Raw genomic sequence first — 24,282 nt, 5'->3', positions numbered from 1 at the left:
TTTTCCTGCCCTCCTGTGCAACAGAGCCAGCCACGGTGCCTTGAACTTGGCTGCTGCTGCCCTTCCCTGATGAGTCATCCCCCTCAACAGTACTCAAAGCAGTGTATCTGTTTTGCAGGGGGATGACCACAGGGGACCCCTGCACTACCTTACTTGCACTACTCTTCCTGCTGGTCTTCCATTCCCTAGCTGGCTGTGGACCCTTCTCCTGCGGTAAGACCAACTCGCTACACGTGCTACTCACGTCATTCTCAGCATCGTGGATGCTGCAGAGTGAATCCACCCTCAGCTCCAATTCCACAATGCGGTCCGTCAGGAGCTGGAGGCGGATACACTTCCCGCAGATGTAGTCGTCAGGGACACCAGAAGTGTCCCTGAGTTCCCACATGGTACAGGAGAAGCATATCACATGACCGAGCTCTCCTGCCATGACTTAACCCTTAGATACACTTTAATTGGTGACAACACTGTTACAGGTTACTTACTGATGTAAAAAAGAAAAAGAAAAACTACTTACCAATCACCAGCCAATCACTTACCCCTTTGGCTGACACGTCACCTTTTGATTCCTTTCTACTTCTTTTCTGCTTTTTCCCCTGGCTGGAGCTGTTCAAGCTGGGCCTTTATCGGCCTCACCACGCTGCTCCTGCCTCACGCTGACTGCCACTGCCTGTGGAACACCCGCTGGGCCTTTTATAGGCCTCACCACGCTGCTCCCGCCTCTCGCCGACTGCCGCTGCCTGTGGAACACCCGCTGGGCCTTTTATAGGCCTCACCACGCTGCTCCCGCCTCTCGCCGACTGCCGCTGCCTGTGGAACACCCGCTGGGCCTTTTATAGGCCTCACTACGCTGCTCCCGCCTCTCGCCGATGTCCAGGAAACAGTAATATGGAGGGTTTACCAACATTCTTAATAAATTTCATAAACATTTAGCACTACTCAGTTAACTCCTCAACAGTGTTGGGTATGTTTTTCTGGGCTATAGAGTTGGTAGACCTACATCAGCATGGGTAATAAGTTACCATTTTGACATGGTTCACAGGCTATAGTGTGATATATTCTTTCTCAACACCTTAAATATTAGGATTGAATTTGAGATCTTAGCCATGTTGTCAGTGCACTGATTTGAGGAAGATCTTATTCGGTGTTGGTACAGTATTTCTAACAAAGTGCTCATACCTGATATTAATAAGATGGGGTTTTTTGATTGATCGTTTTCTAATGTACGTTTCTTAGCTACTGTGGATCCCCAACTAAACTGTGTGGCTGTTAATCGCTTTTTCACTGTGAATTTCCAACAAGTATACGATTTCTATTTCTTTAATATCAAGTGTTTATATTGAGGCATTTCAAAATTGAATGGATGAAGTTGACATTTTAGCAAGTTGTCCAGCTAAGGTTTGAATATATCAGCTACCTGAAAGGGCCTGCTGCAGCAGCTCAGAATTTTGCAGCTGGGCACTGGCAGGTTCATTCTTGGCAACAGGAAGCCCACTAGCAGCTCCACCCTGTATCAGTAATAACGCCTGACCCAGGGAAGCAGGTCAAGGTTGGGTAGCAGTCGGAATAACGGGTGGATGTCCCTCCCTGCTGCTACTCCACCCCAGAGAGGAGAACCCGGCCCATTAGGTCAAAGCTGACAATAGATTGAAGTGCATTAAAGGAAAAGGACCAAAGAATTGCAATCAATTCCAAACACATACTTCACCTTTGTTATAACACTTGAAGGCACTATAATCATGCAGATGTGAAGGGCATTAACTCACCTTCAACCGCTCTGAACAACAAATATGAGTTTTCCACATATAAGAAAAAAATCTTGATGTTTGACAGGTTCAGGGAGTCTATGCAAACTTCTGCACAAATGCACTGTTCCAATAGACATATCTTATATGAACAAAAATAAATCGAAGCTTGAGTAAGTCCAAGCTATTTCTTTAATTTACTGAAAAGGAACGATGAAGTATTCAGTCAACACACAAACTCCATTTGCTCACCCTGTATGAACTATATGTGTTAATCCAGGCTTACTATTTAATGCTCACTTCTTTGATCATTTGATAAGGAAGGAGAGTAATCATCACCCTAACCCCAGTGGTGATTGTTTCTGGGACACTGGTTAACTTTGCCTGTCAGTAAAAAATAAAGTCTCTTGTTAGGAAGAACCCTTATTTACGGAAGTCGTGCATTACGGTGGATGTCTACTTGACTGGCTGTATATCTCCTTTTGTAGACTTCATTAAAATGCTAGGACATTCTGATAGCATCTATACTGTGGGCTGCAAGATAATTTACTGAAGGTAATAATTTGGAGTGGAGCAGCGGCAATCAACACTGATGAGCTCAGAAAACAGGTCTAATGTGAACTTAGAGACATGAGTATAAATGTGTGAATAATGTTCCCCTACTAAAACATTATGTAGCCTGTTGTTATTGTTGGAATTTAAGAGAATTTAAGAGAACTTCAGAGATTTGGGCTGGATTTTAATGGGGTTGGAAGTGGGGAGCTACGCGGCAGTTGGGAAACCCTGTAGAGCGGGTTTCCCACAGTCCTCGCCAACTTTAACGGCAGGATGTGATTTGCAGGCAAAAGCTCTGTTCGTTACCTGCAACGAGCCAGACTGAGAGGCTGGCTGGCTCTGGGTGGGTAGGGCTACAGCACCAGACCGTACAGAGGTGGGAGGGAGGGTTAGCTTGGGGGCGGGGCGATAAGAAGATGGAAGGGGCATGGGAATTGGGCATAAGGTTGGGAGCCAGGCTGGGAAGAGGATCAGGGTGGGGTAGGGAAGAAGATCATGGGTCGGACTAGAAAGAGAATCGTGGGGGGTTGGAAGAAGATTGGGGAGGGGTGCAAAGAGGAATGGGGACTGAAGGAGCAGGATGGGGAGGGCTGGGTGGGGGAATTGGAGGCCTGCAGTAGGGGGTGTGGGGAGCAGGCCTCCTGGAGTGATCAGAGTCCTGGGGATGGAGGGCTCTGATTGTGGGTATTGTGTATAGAAGAACTCCATGAGGCTGAGTACTGTGAGCTAAACTTAGTGTGAACTTAGTCTTCTTTCTTATAACTCCAGAGTGCCTCAACAACATGGCAGCCAAACTTTTATACTGGCCCTGCACCTGTGTGCAGGTGATCATTAGGACTCCAACAGTCACGCCCTCTGGTGACAAGTATTACATAGTTACATACAAACATCACTCCCCCCAAAGTCTTCGGTACCAGTTATTTACAAGTTGAAGCGATCCGGAGCCCTTCGCTCCCTGGTTGATCGTCTAAGTTCAAATCCTGGCATGTGTGAGTTGGCCGGACCATTGCTGCACTGCACCATGGCTGGTCTGACCGGACTGTCAGGAATGGTGGGTTCATCTTCATGATTGACAGCGAGGTCGATTGCTGTTTGGGTGTGTGTTGGTGGATCGTCGATGGTGATGTTCTCTTCACGTCATTCCTGGTTGTCGCAATTTGGTCTGATCTAAATGTTTTCTGCACATTTGGCCATTTAACAGTTTGATTGTAAACACCCTATTCCCTTCCTTGACCAAAACAGTGCCAGCAACCCACTTGGGACCATGATCGTAATTCAGGACAAACACAGGGTCGTTAGCATCAATGTCACGTGAAATAGACGCGCGATCATGGTACATGTTCTGCCGGTGTCGCCGCATTCAATCCATTTGGAGTAAGCGTCCACAACTACAAAAACATCTTTGCTAGAAAGGGGCCGGCAAAATCTATGTGAATCCTGGACCAAGGTTTGGAGGGCCATGACCACAGACTCAGTGGAGCCTCCCTTGGTGCATTGTTCAGTTGCGAGCAAGTGTTGCACTGGTGCATGCATGACTCCAAGTTCGAGTCAATGTCGGGCCACCAAACATGTGACCTGGCAATTGCCTTCATCATAACAATGCCTGGGTGGGTACTGTGTAAGTCGCGTATAAAAGTTTCCCTGCCTTTTTTTGGCAAAACCACGTGATTACCCCATGAGAGACAATCCGACTGGATGGACATTTCATCTTTGCATCAGTGAAACGGCTTAATTTAATCTTGCATTTCCCCGGGAACGGCCAACCAGTTCCCATTGAGGATGCAACTCTTTATTAATAATAGCACAGGATCCTGGCTGGTCCAGGTCCTGATCTGGCGAGCTGTGAAGGGTGACCCCTCGTTCTCAAAAGCATCCATGACCAGTAGCATGTCTGCGGGCAGCGCCATTTCAACCCCAGTGGTGGGTAATGGTAGCTGGCTGAGAGCATCGGCACAGTTTTCAGTGCCAGGTCTGTAGCGGATAACATAGTCATGAGCGGATAATGTTAGTGGCCATCTTTCGATGCGGGACGAAGCATTGGTGTTTATACCTCTGATCTCTGAAAACAGCGAAATGAGTGGCTTGTGATCAGTTTCAAGCTCAAACCGAAGTCAAAATAGGTATTGGTGCATTTTCTTAATCCTATATACACATGCTAACGCCTCTTTTTCAATCATACTATAGGCTCTTTCAGCCTTAGGCAGACTTCTAGACACGTATGCAACCGGTTGGAGATTGCCCGATACATTGGCTTGCTGTAACACACAGCCGACCCCGTACGCTGAGGCATCAAAAGCTAGCACTAAACATTTACATGGGTCAAGTGTACAAGTAACTTCTTTGAACATAGCAGGTTCCTGGCCTTCTCAAAGGCTGTGGCTTGAGATTTGCCCCAAACCCAGTCGTCACCCTTACGGGGCAACATGTGCAAAGGCGCTATCAATGTGCTCAACCCAGGTAGAAAGTTTCCAAAATAGTTGAGGAGTCCCAGGAACAACGCAGCTCCGTCACATTCTGTGGTCTGGGTGCATTCTTGATGGCCTTTGTCTTTGAGTCCGTGGGTCTGATGCCGTCTGCTGCAATCTTTCTCCCCAAAAATTTGATTTCTGGCGCCAGGAAAACACACTTGGAGCATTTCAGCCTGAGTCCCACTCTGTCTAGGTGACTTAGAACCTCTTCCAGGTTGTGTAGATGTTCAATGGTGTCACGACCAATGATCAGGATGTCGTCCACGGAACAGATTTCAGCAAACTCTCCATGTTTCTCTGAAAAATGGCTGCAGCCAAGTAAATTCCAAAAGGGCACCTGTGGTATATAAACAGCCCTTCGTGTGTGTTGATGCACTTCAGTCTTTTTGAAGATTCAGTCAGCTCCTGTGTCATGTGGGCGGAGGTTAGGTCCAACTTGGTGAACGACTTCCCCCCTAATGTTGCGAACAGGTCATCTGCCTTGGGCAACAGGTACTGATCCTGTAGTAAGACTCAGTTAATCGTTACCTTGTAGTCTCTGCAGATTCTGACTGTGCCATTGCTTTTCAACACCGGAACAATTGGACTGGCCCAATCGTTAAACTCGACTGGCGATATTATTCCTCCGCGTTGGAGTCTGTCCAGTTCGATCTTAACTTTCTCCCTCATCATGTACAGAACCGGCCGAGCCTTGTGATGCACGGGCTGTGCATCAGGCCTAGATGGATCTGTACCCTGGCGCCTGTGAAGTTGCCGATGCCTGATTCGAATAGCGAGGGAAACTTGCTCAACACTTGAGCACACGAGGCGTCATCCACTGAAGATAGTGCTTTGATGTCGTTCCAATTCCATCTAATCTTTTCTAGCCAGCTTCTGCTGAACAGCATTGGGCCATTGCCTGGAACAATCCACAATGATAGGTCATGCACAGCTCCATCATACGATACCTTCACTGCCAGACTTCCAATGACTGGTATGACAGATACGCAGCTTTGCATTAATCGAGCTCAGTTTGGACCTTTGTGCTTTATTGCCCCACAGTTTCTCGAAAGCCTTCTGGCTTATTATTGACTGACTCACACCCATGTCCCACTCTATGGATACTGGATCTCCATTTAATGGACTTTCAGCATTATAGGAGAGCTCTTGGTGGCGAAGTTATGTATCCCATACACTTCCTCCTTGGGTTGAGTTGCCTGTGCTGCATGATCTGCGGCGGATCAATCGTCCTCTGCCACGTGGTATGTCGCAGCACGTTTGCACATTCACTGAAGGTGCCCCATTGTTGCGCAGCCTTTGCACATGTAGTGCTTGAATTGACATTGATGGGCCCGATGATTACCTCCGCAGCACCAACACGGTGCTAATGGATTCACATTCACCCCCGATGAAGGACTCTGAGTTATCACAAGTCTTGCGGCCGCAGACGTACAGGCCCTGCCATATGCAATTCGGCCTGCTAGTGACGTCATTTTATGCACAGTACTTGCCGGTGGAGCTTCGATGTTGAGAAGATATCTGTTTGGTGTTATCGTCCGTGGCCATGCATGCCTGGGTGATCGCGATGGCCCTGCTCAGGTCTCGGGTTTCGGCAGCCAGCAACTTTCGAAGAATGACCTCGTGGCTGATGCCCAGCATGAGAAAGTCCCGCATCATTTGCCCCAATGCAGCTCCAAAGTCGCAAGGTCCTGCGAGGCGTCTCAGGTCAGCGACATAATCCGCCACGTCCTGGCCCCCGGAGGGATGGTGAGTGTAAAAATGATATCTGGCCATGAGACTACTCTCCTTCGGCTTGAGGTGGTCCTGAACCAGCGTGCACAACTCTGTATAGTCCTTCTCTGTTGGTTTTGTTGGTGCGAGCAGATTCTTGATGAGGCTGTATATTTTAGGCCCACAGACGGTGAGGAGAATCGCCCTGCGTTTGGCCGCATTAGTGCCTCCTTCCAGCACGTTGGCCACGAAGTACTGGTCGAGATGCTCGACGATGGCTTCCCAATCATCACCGTCTACGAATCTCTCTAATATTCCAATGGCAGCCATGGTTGCGTGAAGGTTCGTATTCTGCTACTCATTGCCAATTATTGTGTATGGAATAACTCCACGAGGCTGAGTACTGTGAGCTAAACTTTGTGTGGCCTTAGTCTTCTTTATTACAACTCCAGAGTGCCTAAACAACATGGCAGCCAACCTTTTATACTGGCCCTGCACATGTGTGCAGGTGACCATTAGGACTCTAACAGTTGCGCCCTCTGGTGGCAAGTATTACATAGTTACATACATAACAGTGGGAAGTGGGTTAGTTAGGGACCCTGAATCCAGGAGCTAGGGATAAAGGCATTTACCTCTTGGATGCAGCAGTCCCAGCTTTGTTGTAACTGTCATGTTTTATAAGGTGTGTAAAACCGGACCAGCTATAGTTGAACACAAAATGGAGGTTAAAGAGGCTTCCAGCCTCATTGCAATATTTAAATTGACATGTCATCTCCTGGCATCAAGTTGGCTCCTTGCCCCCATCCTGCCTCCATCAAGTTGGTAGCCGGACTTTTAATACTTGAACTACCTCCCTCCCCACCCATGCTCCTAAGCCACCCTTTTTTAGGTTAAAATTCTTCCCGTATCATTGCTGTAGAGGGCATTTTTATACATGGTTACTTCAAACACAAACATACAGGTGTTTAATCACCTATGAAATGCATCGTAAAGCAAATGAAGTGTGACAATCAGAATGTTTTAAATGGTCTATGAATAATATGATGGATGAAGATTGTAGGATATGAGTTATATATAGTGAGGAATATTGGTGCTGAAATTCACCGTCCCCGAAGGGACGTCGATCGGCCACTGCAGTCGGATACATTTCCCTCCATGAGCCATATTCAGCTCGGGGGGTGGGTGCGTTGGAGCGGTGCTCATTTCTGCCGGAAACGGCGGGGTGAAGCCGTTGTAAAGGTAAGGTTCCAGCGTTGAGGTCTGCAGCGTGCGGGCCGCTAGAAAGCGGTCAGGACAGCGAATTTCAGCTCCAAAACTGTAGGAGTTCTTCAGGCAGTGCCCCCGCGAGGTAATCGAATAGGTGCTCGAAAGCAACAGTGCTGGAGTGTTGCCGTGATTAAGGCCCTTTGGTAGGGAAATAGTTTTATTAATTTTAGTATTTTTATGTCAGATTCCATCATCCGCTGTATTTTGCTTTTTAAATAGTTTTATAATTGTTTTGGCTCCATTAAACCTGCTGAGTGCTGCTCAGAAGTTTTCACATACTTTTGTACAACTTTCATGTCTATCTCTTTACTGGAATCCTGTAGGCTGCAAAGACCTGCTTGGCAGGGTTCACCCTGAGGATGGGAGGAGTGTTGGGAGGGCGACACCTGGTACATCTGGTCAGAAGCAGGAGAAGGTGTCATCATCAGCATCGTGCAGACAGGCAGCAGGCAAGGGAGACAGCAGCCATAATTCATTTATTCTGTGCCAGACCAGTGTGTCCGCCGTCTTCACGGGTCCGAAACAGGATTGCGGTTGGTTACGTGGGGACAAGAGATATCCCCTGTCCACTTGGCTGCTCACTCCACTGCAGAACCCCAGGACAGTGCCGGAGCATGCCTACAATGACACTCGTTCTGCCACCAGGTGAATCATCGATCAGTGCATAGGCATCCTTAAGCAAAGGTTCCGGTGCCTCGACCGCTCTGGTGGCACCGTGCAGTACTCTCCTTAACAGGTCTCCATAATCGTCGTGGTCTGCTACATGCTGCACAACCTGGTCATCATGAGGGGGCAGCTGCTGGGGTTCGAGCCAGCAGTACAACCTGTGGAGGAGGAGGATCCCCGTCACCCCAGAGCTAGGAGACATCGACCCATCGCCACCCTGGAAGGGCCGGGTGCAGACTCGCCAGCACCCTCCTGGGACGGTGTGTCCTCACATATCTGGAGGTGCCTGACACCTCCCCTGCAATCTCCCTCCATGCATTATGTACTGCCTGCTGGCCAGGTCTCCGCAAGTCAGGAAACAGTATTCTTCTTCTGTCCTCCACATTGTCCATCAGTGCCTCCAGCTCCCTATCAGTGAACCTGTTGGCTCTCCTTGTACCTCTTACACCAGCCATCCTGCCAACCTCCATCCCCCCTTCGGGCCTTGCTGCAAACCCTGGCCTTTAAAAAGGCCAGGGAGCAGCTGGCTCATTAGAAACCCTTACCTGCATGCTGAATTTCTCAGTGGTGATAACACTCAAATTAAGACAGCCACTCGGCTGAAAAATCCACTTTGGAAGGGTTCATTAGCGCTGGAACCCATTTGTTCACTTTTGGAGCTGAATATGGGGTGGCCCAGCCACAAAAAGTTTTGACGCTAATTGCCCCAGAAAGGTGGGGAGAGCACCAGCTTTCCAGTGGTACTGAATTTTGGGCCCATTAAATCTTAACTATCTATCTGTAAATTGAATTTACATAATTCTGCAGTGGAAAAAAATGTTGCTTGAAAAGTGTAAGGAGATCAATCGAGAATGTTGCCTCCAGTGACAAACTCTTAATTTTACTACACAATTGCAGTTTTAAAATGTGCTCGTTTCAGTTGTAACTGTTTTATTTCAATTTAGAAAGAGCAAATAGTTAGTCATGGAATCAGTTTTCTAAAATAAATTATTGAAGCCTTGATTTTAAGTTGCCCCACCGAGTGGAACCCGGACAGAGAGGAGTCACTTCCCCACTCTGATACTGCCTCCTTCCCACTGGGTCCCGATCTTAACCTGCTCATTTGAGCAGGCGAGCAAGTCACCTGCAGGAAAGAAGTGGGGTCCTAACGTTAAATATGCAGACCGGATCTATTGATGCCATGAGGACTCGATCTGCAATTTCAACCTAAGGTCTGAGCAGAGGGCAGTATTGGTCCCCCATCATAAAAAGGAACATAAAAACTGACTGCAAAAGTTTTTACAAGTACGTAAAAGGAAAAAGATTAGTGAAGACAAATGTATGTCCTTTTCAGACAGAAACAGGAGAATTTGTAATGGGGAACAAAGAAATGGCAGAACAATTAAATAAATACTTTGGTTCTGTCTTCATACAAATAACATCCCAGAAATGCTAGGGAAGCAAGGGCCCAGTGAGCAAGAGGAATTAAAGGAAATGATTATTAGTAAGAAAATACTGCTGGAGAAACTAATGGGACTGAAGGCTGATAAATCCCGAGGGTCTGATGATCTGCATCCCAGGGTACTAAAAGAGGTATCCATGGAAATAGTAGATGCATTGGTTGTCATCTTCCATAATTCTATAGATTATGGAATAGTTCCTGCAGATTGGAGGGTAGTAAATGTAACCCCACTATTTAAAAAAGGAGGGAGAGAGAAAACAGGGAACTACAGACCGGTTAGCCTAACATCAATAGTAGGGAAAATGCTGGAGTCTATTATAAAGGATGTGATAACGGAACACTTAGATAATATCAACAGGATTCGACAAAGTCAACATGGATTTATGAAAGAAAAATAACGTTTGACAAACCTACTGGAGATTTTTGAGAATGTAACTGATAAAATAGATAAGGGAGAACCAGTGAATGTAGTGTATTTGGATTTTCAGAAGGCCATCGATAAAGTCCCAAATAAGAGGTTAGTGTGCACATAGGATTGGGGGTAATGTACTGGCATGGATTGAAAATTGGTTAACAGACAGGAAACAGAGAGTAGGAATAAACGGGTCTTTTTCGGGGTGGTAGGTAGATAAGTGGAGTACCACAGGGATCAGTGCTTGGGCCCCAGCTATTCAAAATATATATAAATGATTTGGATGAGGGAACCAAATGTAATATTTCCAAGTTTGCTGACGACAAAAAAACTAGGTGGGATTGTGAGTTGTGAGGAGGATGCAAAGATGCTGCAAGATGATTTAGATACATTGAGTGAGTGGGCAAACACATGGCAGATGCAGTATAACGTGGATAAATGTGAAGTTATCCACTTTGGTAGGAAAAACATAAGGACAAAGTATTATTTAAACGTTGATGGCTTGGGAAGTAACGATGTACAGAGGGATCTGAGTGTCCTTGTGCACCAGTCATTGAAAGCAAACATGCAGGTGCAGCAAGCAGTTCGGAAGGCAAATGGTATGTTGGCCTTCATTGCAAGAGGATTTGAGAACAGGAGCAAGGATGCCTTACTACAGTTATACAGGACCTTGGTGAGACCACACCTGGAGTATTGTGTGCAGTTTTGGTCTCCTTACTTAAGAAAGATTATACTTGCCATAAAGGGAGTGCAGCGAAGGTTCACCAGACTGATTCCTGAGATGGCAGGACTGTCGTATGAGGAGAGATTGGGTCGACTAGGCCTGTATTTACTAGAGTTTAGAAGAATGAGAGGGGATCTCATTGAAATGTATAAAATTCTGACTGGGTTGGATAGACTGGGTGTGGGGAGGATGTTTCCCCCGGCCGGGAGGTCTCGAACAAGGGGTCACAGTCTCAGGATATGGGGTAGGAAATTTAGGACCGAGATGAGGAGAAATATTTTCACTCAGAGGGTGGTGAACCTGTGGAATTCTCTACCATGGAAGGCTGTGGAGGCCAAGTCACTGAATTCATTTAAGAGGGAGATAGATAGATTTCTAGATTAAAAGACATCAAGGGATATGGGGAAAAAGTGGGAATATGGTGTTGAGATAGAGGATCAGCCATGATCATATTGAATGGCAGTGCAGACTCGAAGGGCCGAACAGCCTATTACTGCTTCTATTTTCTATGTTTCTATCAGGAGCAGGATGCTGGGCCAGAAGAGTCCCAGAAAGTAAGTGTTAAAGTCCACGCCGGGGACCAGGAAATCGAACCCATCACGCCCAACAGCCCAGCAAGGCCAGGCTCACCGAGCAGCCCTGCAGGGCCAACAACACGCCAGACCAGCGAGGGCACAGCCAACGCACCAGAACAGACATTTGTACCGAGGCGGTCCACCAGGGAAAGAAAGGCTCCCAACTGCCTCACCTTGTAAATAGCTTTCACTTTGACTTTGGGGGGGAGAGTGATGTTGTGTATCTGTAAAGCATGCACTCCCATGTTCCGCCACCAGGGAGCTCATCCCCTGAAGTCCCAAGGGATCCCAGCATCCCTTGGGGGCACTGTATATAAGCCGGCCCCGAAGGCCTGTTCCTCACGCTGGAGTGTCCTATTAAGGTCTCAGGTCACTGTTACTTTAACCTCCCTGTGTGCAGCCTCATCTGTGTTAGGAACACAATCATTTTACATTCAATCCATTTTGAAAAAGCATCCACCACCACACCAGGAACATTTTACCGAGAAATGTGCCCGCATAGTCGACTTGGATCCTCGACCATGGTCTGGAGGGCCAGGACCACAAACGTAGTGGTGCCTCTCTGGACGCGTTGCTCAACTGAGCACACACGCTGCATTGCCGTACACAGGACTCTAAGTCAGAGTCGATACCGGGCCACCACACGTGGAATCTGGCTATTGCTTTCATCATTACTATACCCGGGTGTGTGCTGTGGAGATCCGAGATGAACGTCTCCCTGCCCTTTTTTGGTTGCACTACGCGGTTACCCCACAACAGGCAGTCTGCCTGAATGGACAGCTCGTCCTTTCGCCGCAGTAACGGCTTGATTAGCTCTTGCATTTCAACGGGGCTGCTGGCCCAGCTCCCATGCAGTACACAGTTTTTTACTCGGGACAGCAGAAGATCTTGGCTGGTCCAAGTCCTAATCTGGCGGGCTGTAACAGGTGATTTATCATTTTCAAACACTTCCATGACCACCAACAAGTGTGCGGGCTGCGCCACCATCAACAAGTTTGCAGGCTGCGCCAGTGGGCAATGGTAGCCAACTGAGAGCATCCGCACAGTTCTCGGTGCCTGGCCTGTGGCGGGTGGTATAGTTATACGCTGATAGCGCGAGTGCCCACCTTTGTATGCGGGCTGAGGCATTAGTATTTATCCCCTTGTTTTCAGCGAACAGGGATATGAGGGGGATTGTGATCGGTTTCCAGCTCAAACTTGAGGCCAAACAGGTACTGATGCATTTTTTACTTTACCACGAACACACACGCTAATGCCTCTTTCTCAATCATGCTGTCAGCCCTCTCGGCCTTAGACAAGCACATGGAGGCATAGGCGACAGGTTGCAACTTCCCCACAACATTAGCTTGTTGTAATACACACCCGACTCCGTACGACGATGCATCACATGCGAGCACAAATCCTTTACGTGGGTTATACAATACAAGCAGCTTGTTGGAGCATAAAATGTTTCTGGCCTTCTCAAAAGCAATGACTTGTTTTTTTCCCCATACCCATTTCTCACCTTTACGCAATAACACATGTAGGGGCTCTAAGAGGGTGCTTAACCCCGGTAGGAAGTTACCAAAATAGTTGAGGAGTCCCAGGAACGACTGCAGCTCCGTGACGTTCTGTGGCCTGGGCGCGTTCTTGATAGCCTCTGTCTTGGCGTCTGCAGGCCGAATGCTGTCCACCGCGATCTTTCTCCCCAAAAACTCCACTTCTGTTGCCATGAAGATGCATTTTGACCTCTTCAGCCTCAGCCCTACGCGATCCAGTCACTGGAGGACCTCCTCCAGGTTTTGTAGGTGATCGACAGTGTCCCGATCCGTGACCAATATGTCGTCCTGAAAACCACCGTGCGTGGTACCGACTTGAGTAGGCTCTCCATGTTTCTCTGGAAGATCGCTGCAGCCGATCAAATTCCAAACCGGCATCTGTTGAGGATGAACAGTCCCTTGTGCGTGTTGATGCAGGTGAGTCCTTTAGAAGACACCTCCTGCTCCTGCGTCAAGTAGGCCAAAGTCAGGTTGAGCTTGGTGAATGTCTTGACTCCTGCCAGCGTCGCAAACAGGTCATCTGCCTTAGGTAGCACGTATTGGTCCTGCAGCGAGAAACAATTCATAGTGACTTTATAATTGCTGCAAATCCTGACCGTGCCATCACTTTTGAGTACTGGAACAATCGGGCTGGCCCACTCGCTGAATTCCACTGGGGAGATGATGCCTTCGCATTGCAGTCTGTCCAGCTCGATTTCCACTCTCTGCCTCATCATGTGAGGTACCGCTCGCGCCTTGTGGTGAATGGGTCGTGCCTCTGGGACCAAATGGATCTGCATCTTCGCCCCGGAAAAGTTTCCAATGCCTGACTCAAAAAGGGAAGGAAATTTGTGAAGAACCTGGGTACATGAGGCCTCATCGACATGTGATAGCTCTCGGATGTCATCCCAGTTCCAGCGGATTTTGCCCAGCCAGCTCCTTCCAAGCAATGTGGGGACATCGCCCGGGACAATCCAGAGTGACAGTTCATGCACCGTGCCCTCGTAGGTGACCTTGACCATGGCACTGCCCAGGACAGTGATGAGCTCTTTGGTGTACGTTCTCAGTTTCGTTTGGATGGGGCTCAGGCTAGTCTGAGTGCCTTGTTGCACCACAGTCTCTCAAACATCTTTTTACTCATGATGGATTGGCTAGCGCCAGTGTCCAGTTCCATGGCTACGGGTAAGTCATTCAATTTTACATTTAGCATTATAGGTGGACATTTCGTCAAAAATGTGTGCACCACATGTAATTCAGTATCTGCCTGCTCGAAATTGCTTTGATCCACCATGGATCGATCTTCCTCTACCATGTGGTGGTTAGCAGGTTTTGCAGAGCTTGCAACTCGTCTGCAAGCTCGTTGGAGGTGTCCCATTGTTCCACAGCTCTTGCAAACATACCCTTTGAAGCAGCATAAATAGGCTGAATGGAAGCTTCCACAATTCCAACAAGGTGTGAATTACTTTGCATTCATCCTTTGTTGCGGACTCTGAGTCATCTGGATCACCTGAGGCCTGCTGGCAGTTGCAGACCCGTGGTTTCTGCCCTGTACATTTCTGTTCGCAAACACAGTTCCAGTTAATTGCTGAACATTGCTAGCACATGTGTGCTGAGAGATTTGTTTGGTGTTATCACTGGTGGACATAAACGCCTGTGCTATTGCAATGGCCTTACTGAGGGTCGGTGTCCCTACAATCAACAGGTTTCGTAGGATGGTCTCATGGCCAATGCCCAGTACAAAAAAGTCTCTGAGCATCTGCTCCAGGGAGCCATCAAACTCACATTGTCCTGCAAGTTGCCTTAACTCGACGACGTAGCTCGCCACTTTCTGACCTTCAGATCGCTGGCACGTGTAGAACTGTTACCTCGCCATCAGCACGCTCTCCCTCGGGCTAAGATGCTCCCGAACCAGTGTACACAGCTCCTCATACGACTTATCTGTGGGTTTCACCGGAGCCAGAAGATTCTTCATGAGGCTGTAGGTTGGTGCCCCGCAGACCGTGAGGAGGACCGCTCTCCTTTTTGCAGCGCTTCCTTCTCTGTCCAGCTCGTTGGCTACAAAGTACTGGTCTAGCTGTTCGACATAGGCTTCCCAGTCCTCACCCTCCGAGAACTTCTCCAGGATGCCCACAGTTTGCTGCATCTTTGCATTGGATTCGTATACTCGTCGCCAGTTATTGTGTTCCTAACATAGATGAGACTGCACACAGGGAATTTAAAATAACAGTGACCTCCAGAGTGAGGAACAGGCCTTAGGGTCCGGCTTATATACAGTGCTCCCAAGGGATGCTGGGATCCCTTGGGACTTCAGGGGATGCGCTCCCTGGTGGCGGAACATGGAAGTGCATGCTTTATAAATACACAACACAAAGGTCCTCCACCAACCTAACCCCGCCACACAGCACTGCCCCCAGTCATCAAAATCCATGGCACGGCCTTGGACAATGTGGACCATTTTCCATACCTCAGGAGCCTACTATTAGCAAGGGTAGACATTGATGACGAGGTCCATTACTGCCTCCAGTGCACTAGCACAGCCTTCAGTAGCCTGAGGAAGAGAATGTTTGAAGACCAGGACCTCTAATCTGGCACTAAGTTTATGGTCTACAGGGCAGTAGTTATACCCACCCTCCTATATGGCTCAGAGACATGGACCATATATCGTAGACATTTCAAAGCTCTGGAGAAGTACCACCAGTGTTGCCTCCGCAAGATCCTGCAAATACACTTGGAGGATAGACATACCAGCATCAGTGTTCTCAATCAGGCCACCATCCACAGCATTGAAGCACTGACTACACTCGACCAGCTCCGTTGGGCGGGCCACATCGTCCACATGCCCGACACGAGACTCCCAAAGCAAGCGCTCTACTCGGAACTCCTGCACGGCAACGAGCCCAGGTGGGCAGAGGAAATGTTTCAAGGACACCCTCAAAGCCTCATTGAAAAAGTGCAACATCCCCACCGACACCTGGGAATACTTAGCCCAAGACCGGCCTAAGTGGAGGAAGAGCATCCGGGAGGGCGCTGAGCACCTCGAGTCTCATCGCCAAGAGCATGCAGAAACCAAACGCAGACAGAGGAAGGAGCTTGCGGAAAATCAGAATATCCACCCACCCTTTCCTTCAACGACTGTCTGTCCCACTTGTGACAGAGATTGTAATTCCCGTATTGGACTGTACAGTCACCTGAGAACTCACTTTTAGAGTGGAAGCATGTCTTCCTCGATTTTAAGGAACTGCCTATGATGATGATGTTAAACAGGAAGATAAGAGCTTAATATCTGCATATCCACAATATTCTCTTTTGTGCCAAACACAAAAGCAAGCTCCCATAGACAAACTCTCATTCCCAGTCTGTTACATTTTTTTCTTATTCATTTGTTGACCATCCCTAATTTCCCTTGAGAAGGAGGTGTTGAGCTTCCTTCTTGAACCGCTGTAGTCCGTGCGGTGAAGGTACTCCCACGGTGCTGTTAGGGAGGGAGTTCCAGAATTTTAATCCAACAAAGACAAAGGAACAGCGATATAATTTTAAGACAGGATCAATGCTCCCTCTAATTTTTGGGGGGTGTGAAGTTAGTTTAAGTGGCTACTCGGCCCAAACAAATTTTCACGCGTGTGTAGTTTCTCCCATTTAAAAGCTGGTGAGTAACCTGAATGGGAACTCTAGATTTTTACATGGCCAAGCAACTTAGCAGGAACATTCATAACATCATAGAATCATAGGGGTCAAGTTTCGGGCCGCGCCTAGAATGGCGCAGCCCCGCGAGCCATGCCTGATTTCCGTACTCAAAACTGCACCGAAAACTTACCTCGGTATTCTCCCCTCCCTCAGGTCGATCCAGGCCCTCGGCGCAGTGCAGCACAAGCTGTGGGGGGCGGAGCCAGGTCCCGGCGCTGAAAACAGTGCCGGGACCTCTGCACATGTGCGCTACTGTGTGCGCGCATGTGCAGTAGCTACAGACGGCCGAGGCTGTGTGGGAGGGGACAGCAGCATGCCGCCCCTAGCCCTGGCTGAATGGGCTCACTGGGGTGGCGAAGATAGGACAGGATCTCCCTCCTCGAGCTCCTGCTCCGGCTCCAGCTCCGCCACCTTCAGCTCCCGCTCCCTCCGGCTCTCTCCCGCACCCTCCACCCCCCCTGCTCCCGCTCCCGGTCCGGCTCTCTCCCACACCCATCACCCCCCCCCCCTCTGTGTTCAGCTCCCGCTCCGCCCCTGGCTCCTTCCCTCCCCTCTCCATGTTTTCGGCATCTTGCTGGGGGTGGGCCCCGCCCGAAGTCTTTGGTCCGGCTTCCTCTCGTCGGCCGGGCCCATTCAGCCTCTCCCCTCTCCCTCTCCTCTCCTCCCTCTCTCGCCCTCTCTCCCTCCCCTCTCACTCCCTCCCCCTTCCCCTCCTCTTCTCTCCCCCTTCCCGCGCCCCCTCCCTCCCTCTCCCTCCCCCCTCCCTCCCTCTCCCCCCCTCCTCTACCTCCCCCTCCCTTCCTCTCCCTTCCCTCATTCCCTCCAACTCCTTCCTCTCCCTCCCCCTCCCCTCCCACTCCCTCCCTCTCCCTCCCCCTCCCCTCCCTCTCCCTCCCCCTCCCTTCCCTCCCTTTCCCTCCCTCTCTCTCCCTCCTCTCCATCCTCCTCTCTCCCTCTCTCCCTCTCCCCCTGTCTCCCTCTCCCCCACCCTCTCCTCTCCCCCCTCTCTCCCTCTCCTCTCTGCTCCCCGTCCCTCTCCTCCCCTCCTCCTCCCCCCACCCCTCGCTGTCAGAACCACAGAGAAACTGGCAGACAGCGAGAGAGACACTGACAGACAGATAGAGAAAGAGAGACACTGTCAGAGGCAGAGAGAGACACACTGGGGGGGCCCCATCCCAGCACGCTGTTGAAGGGCTCCCAGTGCTGCAGTCGGTGAGTAGGAACTTAATTTTTTATTTATTGATTTTTTTAATTATTTTTTAAATTTATTTATTTAATTTTTTGGATTGATTTATTGGTTGATTTATTGATTTATTTATCATTTATTATTGATGATGGCTCTTTATTTGTAAAAATGATGTGTTTCATGGTTGTAAACTTCCCTTCACCGCCCCCCTTCCTTACACCTGATTTTCTAAGTATAGGCAAGGTTTTTCTGAATGTACAAAAATCTACACTTACTCCATTCTAAGTTAGTTTGGAGTACGTTTTCACTGCCTAAACTTGCAAAGCAGGCATAAGTGGCCAGACACACCCCCTTTTGAAAAAAAAATCTATTCTAAAATGAAACTGTTGTAACTCACTAGAACTGGAGCAAACTAAATGCCGAGAATTGCAATTTATAAGATATTACATTCTAAACTAGTTGCTCCAAAAAAATAGAAGCAAATCAGGCCAAAACTTGACCCCATAGAATGGTTACAACACTGAAGGAGGCCATTTAGTCCGTCGAGCCTGTGCCGACTCTCTGTAAGAGCACTTCAGCTGGTCCCACTCCTCCGCCCTTTCCCTATAGCGCTGAATTTCTTTTTCCTTCAGGTATTTAACCAATTCCCTTTCGAAAGCCACAATTGAATCTGCCTCCATCACCCTTTCAGACAGTGCATTCCAGATCCAAACCACTCACTATGTAAAAACGTTTTTCCTCATTTCACCTATGGTTCTTCTGTGACATTGGTCAGAATGGAGTGTAACTTGGAGGGGAACTTGGAGGTGATGGTGTTCCCATGTGCCTGCTGCCCATGTCCTTGTAGGTGGTAGAGGTCGCGGGTTTGGGAGGTACTGTTGAAGAAGCCTTGATGAGTTTCTGCAGTGCAGCTTGTAAATGGTACACACTGTAGCCATGGTATGCCAGGGGTGGAGGGAGTGAATGTTTAAGGTGATGGATGTGGTGCCAATCAAGCGGGCTGTGTTGTCCTAGATCGTGTCAAGCTTCCTGAGTGTTGTTGGAGCTGCACTCATCCAAGCAAGTGCAGAGTATTCCATCACACTCATGATTTATGCCTGTTGATGATGGAAAAGGATTTGGGGTGTCAGGAGGTGAGTCACTCACCACAGGATATCCAGCCTCTGACCTGTTCTTGTAGCCACAGTATTTATGTGGCTGGTCCAGTTAAGTTTCTGGTCAATTGTGACCCTGCAGGATGTTGATGGTGGGGGAGTCGATGATGATAATCCTGTTGAATTGCAAAAGGAGGTGGCTAGACTCTCCCTTGTTGGAGTGGTCATTGCCTGGCACTTGTGTGATACAAATGTTACTTGCCGTTTATCAGCCTAAGGCTGAATGTCGTCAAGGTTTTGCTGCATGCAGGCATGGACTGTTTCAATATCTGAGGAGTTACAAATGGAACTGAACACTGTGAAATCATCAATGAACATCCCCACTTCGGACCTTATGATGGAGACAAAATGTAATTGATTAAGCAGCTGAAGATGGTAAACTAGAGGTAAAGTTTTTGCTTAACTTTTTCTAAAAGAATAAGTGTTTGTTGCTTAATTTTTACATAATCCTAAATGTCATAAAACAAGAAGGCAGTAAATTTGGCCTATACCAATAGTGTGAAGCAAACTCATACTGAATCACCAGCTTGTGTTACACCGGCTTGTTTTAAAACATAATCAGACTCAGTATAAATGATTCGCTGTGAGCCCATTTTCCACTATTGCTATAGGATACTGATATCTTTACACTATTCTGAGTCTCTCAATTATATCTTATTCTGTGTCTTATTATTGATAAGTGTTATTTTTTGAGGCTGCTCCTTCTAACTTATTTTTTGGGTGAGTCAGTACCTAGGACACATCCCATGGTGATACTTCACTCAGAAAGTGCTTTCACTTGCCCAGATATCAAAGTAAATTAGTAGCATGTCCAGTGATCTAACAAAGTAAAGAAAGAGCTTGAATTTATATTGCGGTTTTCATGACATCAGGATGTCCCAAAGTGTTTTACAGCAAATGAAGTACTTTTGTAACATTGTCACAGTTGCAATGTAGGAAACGTGACAGCCAGTTTGCATACAGCAAGCTTCCAAAAAGCTAATGTGTTTTAGTGATGTAGCTTGAGGAATACATTTTGGCCAGGATACTACGGAGAACTTCTCTGCTCTTCTTCGAAATGGCATCTTTTACATTCACCTGTGAGTGCAGGTGTAATGTCTCATCTGAAAGACAGCACCTCCGACAGTGCAGTAGTTCCTCAGTACTGCACTAGAGTCTCAGCCTAGATTTTGTGCTGAAGTCTCTAGAATGGGACTCAAATCCACAACCTTCATACTCAGAGGTGAGAGTGCTACCACTAAGCCATGGTTGTGCAGAATAGGATGCATCCTTCAAGTAGTGGTCTGACCAGAGCACTGTACTGTATGCTCACTACCTCTTCTGACTTACATTCAATTGCTTTCACTATGGTGATCCTATTGGATTTGTTGATTCATGGTGCAATCTGTCAGGACCCGCCTTTCATGATGCCACATCAGATCAACACTAAATCTAAGCTACTTCAATGAGTGGGGAGAGCATTTACCTTACACCAATTGTAGAAACATAGAAATTTACAGCGCAGAAGGAGACCATTCTGGCCCATCGTGTCCGCGCCAGCCGACAAAGAGCCACATGGCCCACAGTCAGCAGCCCTAAAGGCCACACATAAACCCATGAACAATGATGGAAAGGCAAAGAGCACCAAGCCCAACCAATCTACCTCACCACAACTGCGGCACCCCTTATACTAAAACATTCTACACTCCACCCCAACCGGAGCCGTGTGATCTCCTGGGAGAGGCAAAAACCAGATAAAACCCAGGCCATTTTAGGGAGAAAAAATCTCCGCCCCATCCAGGCGATCGAAACTAGTCCAGGAGATCACCCTAGCCGTATTCTATTCCCTGCAGTACTTACCATGATATCTGCTCCGTCCAACAAAAGGTCATCCAGACTAATCCCAATTACCAGCTCTAGGTCCATAACCCTGCAGGTTGCTGCACTTTAAGTGCCCATCCAACCATCTCTTAAAAGTGGTGAGGGTTTCTGCATGCACCACTCTTCCAAGCAGCGAGTTCCAGATCCTCACAACCCTCTGCATAAAGAAGCCACCCCTCAAATCCCCTCTAACCCTTCCACCAAAACTATGCCCCCTTGTAATAGACCCCTCCACCAATGGAAATAGAACCTTGCTGTCCACTATGTCCAGGCCCCTCAATATTTTGTACACCTCAATGAGGTCTCCTCTCAACCTCCTCTGTTCCAATGAGAACAAACCCAGTCTATCCAATCTGTCCTCATAACTAAAATTCTCCATTCCAGGCAGCATCCTAGCAAATCTCCTCTGCACCCTCTCTAGTGCAATCATGTCCTTCCTATAATACGGCAACCAGAACTGCACGCAATACTCCAGCTGTGGTCTAACCAAAGTATTATACAATTTAAGCATAACCTCCCCTGCTCTTTTATTCTATGCCACCGCCAATAAAGGCAAGCATTCCGTATGCTTTCTTAACTGCCTTATCCACCTGGCCTGCTACTTTCAGGGATCTGAGGACAAGCACTCCAAGGTCCCTTTGTTCATCTACACTATTAAGTGACTTACTGCTTAATGTGTATACCCTTTCCTTATTAGTCTTCCCAAAGTGCATCACCTCACACTTCTCTGAATTAAATTCCATTTGCCACTGCTTTGCCCACCTGACCAGTCGATTGATATCCTCCTGCAGCCCATGACTTTCCTCTTCATTATTAACCACACAGTCAATGTTAGTGTTGTCTACAAACTTCTTAATCATACTCCCTATATTAAAATCTAAATCGTTGATATATACCACAAAAAGCAAGGGTCCCAATACTGAGCCCTGTGGAACCCTACTGTAAACATCTTTCCAGTCACAACAACATCCATCAATCATTACCCTTTGTTTCCTACCTCCAAGCCAATTTTGAATCCAACTTGCCACTTTGCCCTGTATTCCATGGGTTTTAACCTTCATGACCAGTCTACCATGTGGGACCTTATCAAAAGCTTTGCTAAAGTCTATATATACTACATCGTACACACTACCCTCATCAACCCTCTTGGTTACCTCCTCAAAAAATTCAATCAGGTTAGTCAGATACGAACTTCCCTTAACAAATCCGTACTGACTGTCCCTAATTAATCCTTGCCTTTCCGAATGCAGATTTATCCTGTCTTTCAGGATTTTTCCAATAATTTTCCCACCACTGAGGTTAGGCTGACAGGCCTGTAATTACTCGGCCTATCTCTTTCTCCCTTCTTAAACAAGGGTTCTACATTAGCAGTCCTCCAATCCTCTGGCACCATGCGCAGATCCAAAGAAGACTGGAAAATGATGGTCAAGGCCTCTGCTATTTCCTCTTTTATTTCGCTCAACAGCCTGGGATGCATTTCATCCAGGCCTGGGGACTTATCTACTTTTAAAGCTGCTAAACCCCTTAATACTTCCTCTCTCACTATATTTATTTCATCTCGAATATCACACTTCCTCAACAGCAGTATCTGCATTGCCCCTTTCCTTTGTGAAAACAGATGCAAAGTATTCGTTAAAAACCCTCCCAACATCTTCCACCTCCACACAAAGATTACCCTCATGGTCTCTAATAGGCCCTACCCTTTCTTTAGTTACCCTCTTACTCTTAATATATTTAAAGAACATCTTAGGGTTTTCCTTAATTTTACTGGCCAAGAATTTCTCAAGCTCTCTCTTAACAGTCCTAATATCCTTTTTAATTTTGCCTCTTAACTTTCTATAATTCCTCTAAAGGTTCTATAGTATTTAGCCGTTGATATATGATATAAGCATCTCTTTTTTTCTTAATCCTCCCCTGTAAGTCCCGAGACATCCAAGGGACTATTTTTCCCAGCCTTTTTCTTTAAGGGCACATGTTTGGCCGGAGCCTTCTGGATCTCCTCCTTGAATGCCTCCCACTGTTCCGACACTGATTTACCCACAAGTAGCTGTTTCCAGTCCATCATGGCCAAATCATTCCTTAACTTAGCAAAATTAGCTTTTCCCCAATTCGGAACTTATTTCCAGGTGTATTCTTGTCCTAAACCACAACAAACTTGAATCTGACTGAATTGTATTCACTGGCACCTAAGTGCTCTCCCAATAATACCCCTTCAACCTGCCCAGCTTCATTCCCCAAAACTAAATCCAAGACCGCCCCCTCTCATGTTGGGTTTGCGACATACTGACTAAAAAAGTTCTCTTGAATGCATTTCAAGAATTACACACCCTCTATACCCTTCACACTAAATTTGTCCCAATCAATATTTGGATCGTTAAAATCTCCTACTATTACTATCCTATGGTTTTTGGACTTCACAGCAATTTGCCTACATATTTGCTCGTCTATCTCCCTCCACTGTTTGGGGGTCTATAATACACACCCAGCAGTGTGATCAACTCTTGTTTATTTTTCAATTCAACCCATATGGCCTCATTTGATGATCCCTCTAACATATCATCCCTCCTCATCGCTGTAATATCGCCAGTGCAGACTTCGGCCGCCTGAGGAAAAGAGTGTTTGAAGAACAGGCCCTCAAATCTACCACCAAGCTCATGGTCTACAGGGCTGTAGTAATACACCACCCTCCTGTATAGATCTGAGGCATGGACAATGTATAGAAGGCACCTCAAGTCGCTGGAGATATGTCACCAACAATGTCTCCGCAAAATCCTGCAAATCCCCTGGGAGGACAGGCGCACCAACATCAGTGTCTTCGACCAAGCTAACATCCCAGTATTGAAGCATTGACCACACTTGATAAGCTTCGCTGCGCAGACCACAGAGTTCACATGCAGATATGAGACCCCCGAAGCAAATGCTTTATGTGGAGCTCCTTCATGGTAAATGACCAAAGGTGGGCAGCGGAAACGTTATAAGGACACCCTCAAAGCCTCCCTAGTAAAGTGCGATATCACCACTGACACCTGGGAGATTCTGGCCGAAGACCGCCCGAGGTGGAGAAAGTACAAGCGGGAGGGCGTCGAGCTCTTCGAGTCCCAACGCAGAGAGCATGAAGAGGCCAAGAGCAGGCAGCGGAAGGAGTGCACGGCAAACCAGCCCCACCGACCCCTTCCCTCGATGAATGTCTGTCCCACCTGTAACAGGGTCTGTGGCTCTCATATCGGACTGTTCAGCCATCAAAGAACTCACTTTGGGAATGGAAGCAAGTCTTCCTCGATTCCGAGGGACTGCCTATGAATATTTTCTTTAATTCTTA

Source organism: Pristiophorus japonicus, chromosome 10, assembly GCF_044704955.1.
Source record: "Pristiophorus japonicus isolate sPriJap1 chromosome 10, sPriJap1.hap1, whole genome shotgun sequence".
NCBI classification, from domain to species: Eukaryota; Metazoa; Chordata; class Chondrichthyes; family Pristiophoridae; genus Pristiophorus; species Pristiophorus japonicus.
The sequence above is the reverse complement of the archived record's forward strand: the minus strand, read 5'-3'. Positions refer to the sequence as shown.